At 36.5% G+C, this 12,664-nt stretch overlaps 1 pseudogene; it reads right to left on the reverse strand.

Annotated features, from left to right (window-relative positions):
* Window positions 1-9,200: 9,200 nt before the first annotated feature.
* On the reverse strand, window positions 9,201-11,747 carry LOC112803550 (NADP-dependent malic enzyme-like; annotated as a pseudogene).
* Between the last annotated feature and the right edge of the window lie 917 nt (window positions 11,748-12,664).

Below are 12,664 nucleotides of genomic sequence, written 5' to 3' on the forward strand. Positions count from 1 at the left end.
ACGGTGGAGTTTCTACACCTCTTAGATTAAGGTGTGGAGCTCTGATGTTCCTCATGAATTAATGCAATTACTACTGTTTTCTATTCAATTCAAGCTTATTCTTGTTCTAAGATATTCATTCGCACTTCAACATGATGAATGTGATGATCAAGTGACACTCATCACCATTCTCACTTATGAACGCATGCCTGATAACCACTTCCGTTCTACCTGAAAAAAAGCTTGAATGTATATATCTTGGTCTCCTGGTCCACGACGCATGGTTGCCTCTCCTGACAATAGAGCCTTCCATTCCGTGAGATCAGAGTCTTCGTGGTATAAGCTAGAATCAATTGGCAACATTCTTGAGATCTGGAAAGTCTAAATCTTGTCTGTGGTATTCTGAGTAGGATCTGGGATGGGATGACTTATGCGAGCTTCAAACTCGTGAGTGCTGGGCACTGTGACAGTGCACAAAAGGATCATTGGATCTTATTCCAACATAAGTGAGAACCGACAGATGATTAGCCCTACGTAACCCGTAGCCGGACCATTTTCACTGAGAGGACGGACAGTAGCCATTGACAACGGTGATCCCCCAACATACAGCTTGCCGTAGAAGGGAGTATGAATGACTTGATGAAGGCAGTAGGAAAACAGAGATTCAAAAGGAGTAAAGCATTTCCATGCGCTTATCTGAAATTTCTTCCAATGAATTACATAAGTATCTCTATCCTATTTTATGTTTTATCTATCTTTTAATAATCAAAATCCCATAACCATTTGAATCTGCCTGATTGAGATTTACAAGATGACCATAGCTTGCTTCAAGCTGACAATCTCCGTGGGATCGACTCTTACTCACGTAAGGTATTACTTGGACGACCCAGTGCACTTGCTGGTCATCTACGCGGAGTTGTGAAGAAAGTGTGTGAGATCACGATTTTGCGTATCAAGTTTTTGGCACCGTTGCTGGGAATTGTTCGAGTTCGGACAACTGACGGTTCATCTTGTTGCTCAAATTAGGTAATTTTTTATTTATTTTATTCTTCAGAATTTTTAAGAATGAATTCTAGAGTTTCAGATGATGCTTTTATCATCACAGGAGCTAGTTGATTCCCATCAATTTGGCTGTTGTATGTAATGTCCTACTGAAACTTGGTTAGCCATGTCTAATCCTTTTAAACGAAGCTTTAAACTAACATTGCATGATTCCTTGAATTCTTATTAAAAATTTTGAGTTTCTTATTTTCTTTTTCAAAATAATTTTCGAAAAATAAAAAAAATTACAAAAAAATTTATAAAATTATAAAATAAAAAATAATTTGTGTTTCTTGTTTGAGTCTAGTGTCTAATTTCAAGTTTGGTGTCAATTGCATGTTTCTATTTTTCTTGCATTTTTCGAAAATATATGCATTGTGTTCTTCATTGATCTTCAAGTTGTTCTTAATGATTTTCTTTGTCTGATCTTTAAATTCTCTTGTTTTGTGTCTTTTGTTGTTTCTCATGTGCATTCTCAAGTTGTTAGTGCCTTTAGTATGAAAATTTCAAAGTTTGGTGTCTTGATTGTCTTTTTTTTTCTTTAAAAAAATGAAAATTATGTCTTTTCAAGTCAATAATACAGAGAATTAAAGAGAAAAAGCTGGGCATTCAAAATGCCCAGTAAGGAAGGATTTCTGGGGTTTAAACGCCAGTAAGGGTACCTGGCTGGGCGTTTAACGCCTAAGGAGGTAGCCAAGTGGGCGTTAAATGCCAGAATGGATACCATTCTGGGCATTTAACACCAGGATAACACCAAGGAGGTAATTTTGTTTTCAATTCAAATCTTTTTCAATATTTCAAGTTTTAAAACTAATTTTTCAAAATCTTATCTATTTCATATCCTCTCTTGTCAATCATATCTTTTTCAAAATAAAATCTTTTTCATTTTTTATATATTTTCAAAAATACTTGCTAACAATTAATGTTTTGATTCAAAAAAAAATTTCAAGTTTGTTACTTTCTTGTAAAGAAAGGTTCAATCTTTGAATTCTAGAATCATATCTTTTAGTTTCTTGTTAGTCAAGTCATCAATTTAAAAAATCAAATCTTTTTCAACCATATCTTTTCCATCATATCATTTTGAAAATCAAATTTTCTTCAATCATATCTTTTCAATCATATCTTTTTCAATCATATCTTTTTAAATCATAACTCTTTTATTTTAATTTCAAAATCTCCTTCTAACTTCTTATCTTTTTCAAAACCACCTAACTACTTTTCTCTCTCCAATTTTCGAAAACCACTAACAACTTTTTCAAAAATCTTTTTTTATTAACTAATTGTTTTAAACTCTAATTTTGTTTTATTCCTTTCCTAATTTTCGAATACTAACTAATTTTTAAAATAAAAACAAAAATATTTTTCCCTTTTTCTTTTATTCAATGTTCAAATTCCTCTCTCTACCTCATCCTTCTATTCTTCTTTTCCTCTGACACATTAAGTAATCTCTATACTGTGACATAGAGGATTTCATACTTTCTTTGTTTTCTTCTATTTCATATGAGTAGGAACAGAGATAAAGGCATTCTTGTTGAAACTGATCCTGAACCTGAAGGGACTCTAAAGAGGAAGTTAAGAGAAGCTAAAGCACAACTCTCTGGAGAGGACCTGACAGAAATTTTCGAAAGAGAAGAAGGCATGGTAGCCTAAAATAACAACATTGCCAATAATGCAAGGAAGGTGCTTGGTGACTTTACTGCACCAACTCCCGACTTCTATGGGAGAAGCATCTCTATTCCTGCCATTGGAGCAAACAACTTTGAGCTTAAGCCTCAATTAGTTTCTCTGATGCAACAGAATTGCAAGTTTTATGGACTTCCATTGGAAGATCCTCATTAGTTCTTGGCTGAATTTTTGCAAATCTTTGACACTGTTAAGACCAATGGAGTTGATCCTGAGGTCTACAGACTTATGCTTTTCCTTTTTGCTGTAAGAGACAGAGCTAGTATATGGTTGAACATACAACCTAGAGACAGCCTGAACTTTTGGGAAAAGCTGGTTAACGCATTCTTAGATAAATTCTTTCCACCTCAAAAGATGAGTAAGCTTAACATGGAAGTTCAAACCTTCAAATAAAAGGAAGGTGAATCCCTCTATGAAGCTTGGGAAAGATACAAGCAATTGATCAGAAGGTGTCCTTCTGACATGCTTTCAGAATGGAGCATCATAGGTATCTTCTATGATGGTCTGTCTGAGTTATCCAAGATGTCATTGGACCATTCTGCAGGCGGATCTATTCATCTGAAAAAAATGCCTGCAGAAGCCCAAGAACTCATTGAAATGGTTGCAAATAACCAGTTCATGTACACTTCTGAAAGAAATCCTATGAATAATAGGACAACTCAGAAGAAAGAAGTTCTTGAGATTGATACTCTGAATGCCATATTGGCTCAGAACAAAATATTGACTCAACAAGGCAATATGATTTCTCAGAATCTGACTGGATTGCAAGCTGCATCTGGCAGTGCCAAAGAAGCCTCCTTTGAAGGAGAAGCTTATGACCCTGAGAATCCTGCAATGGAAGAGGTGAATTATATGGGAGAACCCTATAGAAACACCTACAATTTTTCATGGAGGAATTACCCAAATTTCTCATGGAAGGATCAATAGAAGCCTCAACAAGGCTTCAATTACAATAATGGTGGGAGAGACAGGTTTGGCAATAGCACACCTTTCCCCATCATCTTCTCAGCAACAGATAGAGAATTTTGAGCAGAGCCTCTCTAGCTTAGCAAACATAGTCTCTGATCTATCTAAGACCACCCTCAATTTCATAATTGAGGCACGGTCCTTCGTAAGAAATTTGGAGGCACAAGTGGGTCAGCTAAGTAAAAGAGTTACTGAAACTCCTCCTAGCACTCTCCCGAGCAATACAGAAGTGAATCTAAAAATAGAGTGCAAAGCCATCTACACGTCCAACATGGCCGAACCTATAGAGGAAGGAAAGGCAGTGATTCCTAGTGAGGAAGACCTCATGGGACGTCCACTGACCACTAGGGAGTCCCCTCATGAGAAACCAAAGGAATCTGAGGCTCATCTAGAAACCATTGAGATTCTGCTGAACTTTCTATTACCATTCATGAGCTCTGAAGAATATTCTTCTTCTGAAGAAGATGAAGTTACTACTGAAGAGCAAATTGCTCAGTATCTAGTAGCAATCATGAAGCTGAATGCCAAATTATTTGGTAATGACACTTAGGAGGATGAACCTCCATTGCTCATTAATGAACTAAATGCCTTGGCTCAGCTGAAGATACCTCAAAAGAAACCGGATCCCGGAAGGTTCTTAATACCTTGCACCATTGGCATCATGACCATTGAAAAGGCTCTGTGTGACTTGGGGTCAAGTGTAAACCTCATGCCACTCTTTGTAATGGAAAAATTAGGGATCTTTGAGGTACAAGCTGCAAGAATCTCACTGGAGATGGCAGACAAATCAAAGAAATAGGCTTATGGACTTGTAGAGGATGTCTTGGTAAAGATTGAAGGCCTTTACATCCCTACTGACTTCATAATCCTAGACAGTAGGAAGGATGAGGATGGATCCATCATCCTTGGAAGACCCTTCCTAGCCACAGCAAAAGCTGTGATTGATGTAGACAGATGAGAGTTAGTCCTTCAAGTGAATCAGGACTACCTTGTGTTTAAGGCTCAAATATTTTCCTCTGTAAACATGGGGAAGAAGCATAAAAAGCTTCATCTAATTCTCTCAACAAAGAGTCAAGCAAAGCCCCCACATTCAAACTCTAAGTTTGGTGTTGGGAGGCCCCAACCATGCTCTGAGTATCTGTGAGGCTCCATGAGAGCTCACTGTCAAGCTATTGACATTAAAGAAGCGCTTATTGGGATGCAACCCAATTTTTACTTATCTATGTTAAATTTCGATTTTCCATTGTTATTTTATGTTTTCTTTAGGATGATGATCATGTGGAGTCACAAAAACAAAAGCAAAAGTCAAAAATAGTATTAAAAATAGCACACCCTGGAGGATGAGCTTACTGGCATTTAAATGCCAGTAAAGGTAGCAGAATGGGCGTTAAACGCCCAGTCTGGTACCATTATGGGTGTTTAACGCCAGAAAAGGGCACTAAGCTGGCATTAAACGCCAAAAAGGAAAGAAAAGCTGGCGTTAAATTCCAGAAATGGGCAGCAACCTGGCATTTAACGCTAGGATTGGCACTCAAAGGGGCGTTTACATGCCAAAATGGTGCAGGGATGAGAAATTCTTGAAACCTCAAGATCTATGGATCCCACAGGATCCCTACCTACCTCAACTCACTCTCTCTCTTCTTCACACCTTCCCATAACACCCTTCCCGAAATACCACTCACCAATCACCTCCATCTCTCTTCCATATTACCTCTTCACCACTTACATCCACCCACTCTTCCCCAAAAACCCCACCTACCCCACCATTCAGAATTCAAAAACTTTCCCTCCCAACCCAACCCTCACACACGGATACCCTTCTCTTCCACTCTTATATAAACCCCTCATCACTCCTTCATTTTCACACATCATATACACTTTTCCCCTTCTTGGCCGAACCTCTCTTCACCCTCCTTCTCCTCTATTTCTTCTTTTTCTCCATCCTTCTTTTTTTTTTGCTCGAAGATTAGCAAACCTTTTAAGTTTGGTGTGGTAAAAGCGTTGCTTTTTGTTTTTCCATAACCATTTATGGCATCTAAGGCCGGAGAAACCTCTGGAAAGAAGAAAGGGAAGGCAAAAACTTCCACCTCCGAATCATGGGAGAAGGTGAGATTCATCTCAAAGGTCCATCAAGACCACTTCTATGAAGTTGTGGCCAAGAAGAAGGTGATCCCTGAGGTCCCATCAGAATCTTAATAGTTCAAGAGTTCTATGCTAATGCATGGATCACCAAGAACCATGATCAAAGTGTGAACCCGAACTCAAAGAATTGGCTTACAATGGTTTAGGGAAAATACTTAGATTTCAGTCTGGAAAATGTAAGGTTGGTATTCAACTTGCCAATGATGCAAGGAGATGCACACCCCTGCACTAGAAGGGTCAACTTTGATCAAAGGTTGGACCAAGTCCTCATGGACATATGTGTGGAAGGAGCTCAGTGGAAAAGAGACTCCAAAGGCAAGCCGGTTCAATTGAGAAGGCATGACCATAAACCTGTGGCTAGAGGATGGTTGGAATTCATCCAACACTCCATCATTCCTACTAGCAACCGATCCGAAATGACTGTAGATCGGGATATCATGATCCATAGCATCATGATTGGAGAGGAAGTAGAAGTTCATGAGGTTATATCTCTAGAACTCGCAAAGTGGCTGACAAGCCCTCCACTTTGGCAAGGTTAGCCTTTCCTCATCTCATTTGTCACCTATGCAGTTTAGCTGGAATTGTCATAGAGGAAGACATCCTCATTGAAAAGGACAAGCCCATCACTAAAAAGAGGATGGAGCAAATAAGAGAGCCCACTCATGGACCTCAACAAGAAAATGAGGAAGTCCCTCATCAAGAAATCTCTGAGATGCCTCAAGGGATGCATTTTCCTCCACACAACTATTGGGAGCAACTCAATACCTCTTTGGGAGATTTGAGTTCCAATATGGAGCAACTAAGGATGGAGCACCAAGAGCACTCCATTATTCTCCATGAAATTAGAGAGGATCAAATAGCCATGAGGGAAGAGCAACATAGGCAATGAAGAGACATTGATGAGCTCAAGCACTTCATAGGATCTTCAAGAAGGAGAACTAGCCACCATCACTAAGGTGGACCGGTTCTTTAATTTCCCTGTTCTTATTTTTCTGTTTTTCGATTTCTATGCTTGATGTTTTATCTATGTTTTGGCTTCATTACATGATCATTAGTGTCTAGTGTCTATGTCTTAAAGCTATGAATAATTCCATGAATCCTTCACCTTTTTTAAATTAAAAATGTTCCTAATTACAAAAGAACAAGAAGTGCATGAATTTCAAATTTTATCTTGAAATTAGTTTAATTATTTTGATGTGGTGGCAATACTTTTTGTTTTCTGAATGAATGCTTGAAAAGTGCATATTTTTGATAGTGAAGTTTATGAATGTTAAATTTGTTGGCTCTTGAAATAATAATGAAAAAAGAGAAATATTATTGATGATCTGAAAAATCAAAAGAATTGATTCTTGAAGCAAGAAAAAGCAGTGAAAAACACAAGCTTGCGAGGAAAAAAATGGTGAAAAAAATAATAATAAAGAAATAGAAAAAACAAGCAGAAAAATCCAATAGCACTTTTAACCAAAAGGCAAGGATAAAGAGGATCCAAGGCTTTGAGCATCAGTGGATATGAGGGCCTAAAAGAATAAAATCCTGGCTTAAGCGGCTAAATCAAGCTGTCCCTAACCATGTGCTTGTGTCATGAAGGTCCAAGTGAAAAGCTTGAGATTGAGTGGTTAAAGTCGTGATCCAAAGCAATAAGAGTGTGCTCAAGAACTCTGGACACCTCTAACTGGGGACTTTAGCAAAGCCAAGTCACAATCTGAAAAGATTTACCCAGTTATGTGTCTGTGGCATTTATGTATCTGGTGGTAATACTGGAAAATAAGGTGCTTAGGGTCAAGGCCAAGACTCATAAAGTAGCTGTGTTCAAGAATTAACATACTGAACTAGAAGAATCAATAACACTATCTAAATTCTGAGTTCCCATAGATGCCAATTATTCTGAATTTCAAAGGATAAAGTGAGATGCCAAAATTGTTAAGAAGCAAAAAGCTACTAGTCCCACTCATCTAATTAGAGCTAAACTTCATTGATATTTTGGAATTCATTGTATATTCTCTTCTTTTTATTCTATTTTGTTTTCAGTTACTTGGGGACAAGCAACAATTTAAGTTTGGTGTTGTGATGAGCAGATAATTTATACGCTTTTTGGCATTGTTTTTAGGTAGTTTTTAGTATATTTTTATTAGTTTTTATGCAAAAATCACATTTCTGGACTTTACTATGAGTTTGTGTGTTTTTCTATGATTTCAGATATTTTCTGGCTGAAATTGAGGGACTTGAGCAAAAATCTTATTCAGAGGCTGACAAAGGACTGCAGATGCTGTTGGATTCTGACCTCCTTGCACTCGAAGTTAATTTTCTGGAGAAATAGAAGTCCAATTGGTGCAATCTCAATTGCGTTGGAAAGTAGACATCTTGGGCTTTCCAGAAATGTATAATAGTTCATACTTTTCCCGAGATTTGATGGCCCAAACTGGCGTCAAAACGCCGGTCAGAGACCCTTTTTTGGCATTAAACGCCAGAACTGGGATAAAAGCTGGAGTTAAACGCCTAAACTGGCACTAGAGATGGCATTTAACTCCATGAAAAGCCTATGCACGTGAAAGCTTCCACTACAGGATTCAAGCTTATTTGTGGCAGTTTTTTTCTTGATTTGTGGAGGTTTGAAACCCCCACAAAAAGGTTTGTGGGAGTTTCCAAAACCTCCAAAATTTGAGGTGCCACGAGCTTATTTGTGGCGGTTTTACAAAACCCCCACAACGTAATTTAGTGGCGGTTTTTTGTTTACTTTGTGGGGATTCTGAGTGAAACTTTTTGGCGGTTTTTTTTAATTTTTGTGGCGGTTTAAAACCCCTATAAAACTGGATTTTCAAATAAAAAAAAATTGCAGCAAACTGAATGGTTGCAAACCCATTTAAAATTGAAACTAAACAGATCTGGAAGCTATAAATCACTATTATTGATTGAACAAATAACATCAATCAAACTAAATATTATTTAACTTTAAAGAAATTTAAATATTATAATTTGATCTTTACTTATGAATTAAAAATAAATATTGTAATTTGAGCATTGCAAAGAAAAGAGGTACATAACTAGTCACATTACTAAGCACAGAAATCAACCGTAACTACACAAGTATATATAACCATAACTTAATACTACACCAACAGTGTGGTAAGTTAGAAATATACATTACAACCTAATCTCTACAAGATAAGTAGATAAAAAGGATTAATTAGATAAGACATTGAAGCTTTGTTGACAGCTATTTAAAATGTACTTCCTCTCCTTATACAAGTTATTCAACTTTGTTGCTATCTTCAACCGAACCCAAACATTGACTAATTAATCTAGCTAGCCCCAACCCTAATAATTGAAGTTGATGCGCACCTAGAAAATAAGCTATAATAAATAACCTACCTGTTAATGCTTTCTAGCTTCTACATCAAATCCTACAAAGCATAAACCTATATCATTAAAGGTCTTATCTAATATTTATTAATAGAACACTAAGATTATATTAATAGAAGAGATATATTAATAGAAGAAAATGGAAAGGGATTATTGAGAATTTGAAAAAAGAGATATATACAAGAAGAGTGTCACAATTGTTTAACGTTAAACTATTTAAGGAATTTATTAATAGAACACTAAGATTATATTATAAGGTAAAATATAATAAAAATACCTTTGGGATATTGTGCAAAACTATGACTAATGCAACGTTAAGACCAACCTGAATGCCCTACATAATTACATATAAAGAAGAATTAATGGCATAAAGTTACAATATTAAGGCAATAACATGCAACAATAACACCAAAATTGAGGTTTATTACCTTCACGGACCTAAGGAACACTGCCATTCCTTCAGGAAAATTATGTAAGCTAATACCAATGGCAGTGATAATTCTGCTGAATAAAACTTGACGGCGTTGCCTTTTCATAATGTCCCTGTTTCTACGCTCCAAGAAAAATGTTCTATAACTACACTCACCTGGCTCATCACCCCACTCCCTAAAGAAATTGATAGAAAATACTTGCAAAATGGAGTCGATAAAGTGGATCTGATTGACCATAGTTTAGTTTTTTACAATCTTCTTATACTAAAAAGTAGAGTATTATCATGGTTTTTCTACTACCTTTGAGTCTACAAGTCATATCTTCTTGCGAGTTTCCTCTATCGATTTCTTTGTCTGCACAAAGAAATAGAACAGCCCCATAGATTGTAATTTAAAATTCACTCCATAAATCAATATAAGACTACTGTGTCAGCAATGAAGATTGAAGTCTTTATTATTATTATTATTATTATTATTATTATTATTATTATTATTATTATTATTATCACATGCTTTGACATCTCAAGAGCTATAAGTTCTGCTATTTCAGTTCCTGCCTGAAATCATGGCAAAAACATGAGATGAATTAACTTGTCAAGTGCAAATATATACATATATAAAGGGTATTTTAAAAATAAAAAATAGAAATAGTATCTGTTTTCACTCTTTTCCCCCCGAGGCACCAAGCAAGCTTTTATGATTGCTAATTTGTTACCTCGCCGACACCGAGGAACAGGAAAGTGTGGTCGGCCAAAGTTCAATGCTTCAATTATAGTACCTGAATATCATCATTGAAGACTAGATGAGATGTGCCGTATTTCGCAAGCAACTTGAAAGCATTATGATTTACAAAATCTTTAAACTGCAGAAAAAACATTTTAAGGTAACAGAAACTCAATTGAATGATTCAGGTTCATAACATCATAAAAACTTGTTTAAAATTCGTAACCTGCACAAGAACTTTTTCCCCATAGTTTTGCTTTACAGCAGCCATGAACTCACTCAGAAGTTCAGAATATTCCCATATAGAAACCAGATACCATCAAAATCACTTCATATCAATGCAAATTAAAGTGATATGCAGATATCAAGGCATGTATGTAATGGTATAATGAGACATATATAATGGTATAATGAGAAGAAAAAAGTTAGTAGAAGATTGAAAATGCAAACTGCTGATGGACGAAGCCCTCCTAGTGCTGTGTACAAAGCTGATTTTCCAACAGAAATTCCCACTCCCTGAAATGAAACACATCTAACATAAAATAATTGAAGCCTAAGTAACTTATTTTACTATATATCATGTTTTCATTGAATTAATGTATCTATATACTAAAAAGTAACAGCTTCAGATAAAACAGAATGATAGGAGTCTAGTAGTTATAGTAAATCAAGGAACGAATACCTGACATTCAAGGTCTCTGAGTCCTAAAATTCGCTCACCATCTGTGACAACAATAACTTGAATACTCCTCTCAGGCCAAATTTTCAGTACCTCAAGGATCTTGCCCCTGAAAGAAAGCCAAAAACTCTTATGATGATACTGAATCAAACACAGTACAAAGTTGCATACAAGAAAGAAATTTATTATATACTTCTCTTTCAAACTATGAACCCTAACATCCTTTTTACTTCAAGAAAAAATCAAAATTTTCAATAGAAAATAACAATTTTCCATTTATGTCTCTTCACCTTTGAAAAATTTATAGAAGAGAAAAGTACATTAGAACATAAGAAACAGAATTGTGTATAGCTTTGCCAAAACTATATCATCAAATTATCACAGAAACTAATATCTTTGAAAAATTTTGAAAAATTGAAGAAAGCAAAGAACAAGAAAAAATTAGGAACAAATCCTAATTGTAATGACTTGACTTGAAGCTTACAGAGACTCGCTAGCTCGCCTTCTTAATCTCCTTAGCTAGCACCACCGAATCTGCGCCCAAACCACACCACCGAATCCGCGCCCAAACCACACTCTGAGTGCTTCAAGCCGCCGGAGGAAAAGCAGAACCAGTGGCACAATCCACAGTGGAAGACGACGCATAAGCAAAAGATTTAAAGCATTACCTCAAAAATCTGAATGAAATCGTCACTATGAGAGGTCAACGAATTCATAGGCTCCACGATTACCTCGTCCTCCATTCATAACTCTGCACCAGTAACGCTTTGACGGAGGAGACGACGGCGGTAAGGAGATGAATGGCGGTGGCAGGGAGGTCAAGATTTTAGGGTTTCACAGAGGTGCCTCTCCCACTCTCTCTCTCTCTCTTTCTCGCAATCGCTCGAAGCCCCCTTTTCTGAATGTTTTTTTTTTCAATTTTTGTTATGGGCTAATATTTATTTGGGCTAGAAATGTTTTTAGTATTGATTGATCTATGGGAGTTATTGTTAGTAATTTAGAGGAGTTTTACAAATTGTCACTATTAAAATATATTATGGAGGTTTATAATAATTCCCACTAAAAAACTTCCACAAATAAACAAGAATTTTGTAGTGTTCAATGCCCAGCCCAAGCACACACCAAGTGGGCCCTTGAAGTGAATTTCTGCATCATTTACTTATCTCTGTAAACCCTAGGTTACTAGTCATTATAATAGGACCTTTTACTATTATATTTTCATATCGGGAGATCTTTAGATCATTTTGGAGACTATATTTGTATCACTTTTGATCTCTTGATCATGTTTAAGGGGTAGGCCAGTCGGCCATGCCTGGACCTTCATCACTTATGTATTTTCAACGGTGGAGTTTCTACACCTCATAGACTATGGTGTGGAGCTCTGCTGTTCCTCATGAATTAATGCAATTACTACTGTTTTCTATTCAATTCAAGCTTATTCTTGTTCTAAGATATTCATTCGCACTTCAACATGATGAATGTGATGATCAAGTGACACTCATCACCATTCTCACTTATGAATGCGTGCCTGACAACCACTTCTGTTCTACCTGAAAACAAGCTTGAATGTATATCTCTTGGTCTCCGGGTCCACGATGTATGGTTGCCTCTCCTGGCAACAGAGCCTTCCATTCTGTGAGATTAGAGTCTTCGTGATATA

This window comes from Arachis hypogaea, chromosome 5, assembly GCF_003086295.3.
Source record: "Arachis hypogaea cultivar Tifrunner chromosome 5, arahy.Tifrunner.gnm2.J5K5, whole genome shotgun sequence".
Classification (NCBI taxonomy): Eukaryota; Viridiplantae; Streptophyta; class Magnoliopsida; order Fabales; family Fabaceae; genus Arachis; species Arachis hypogaea.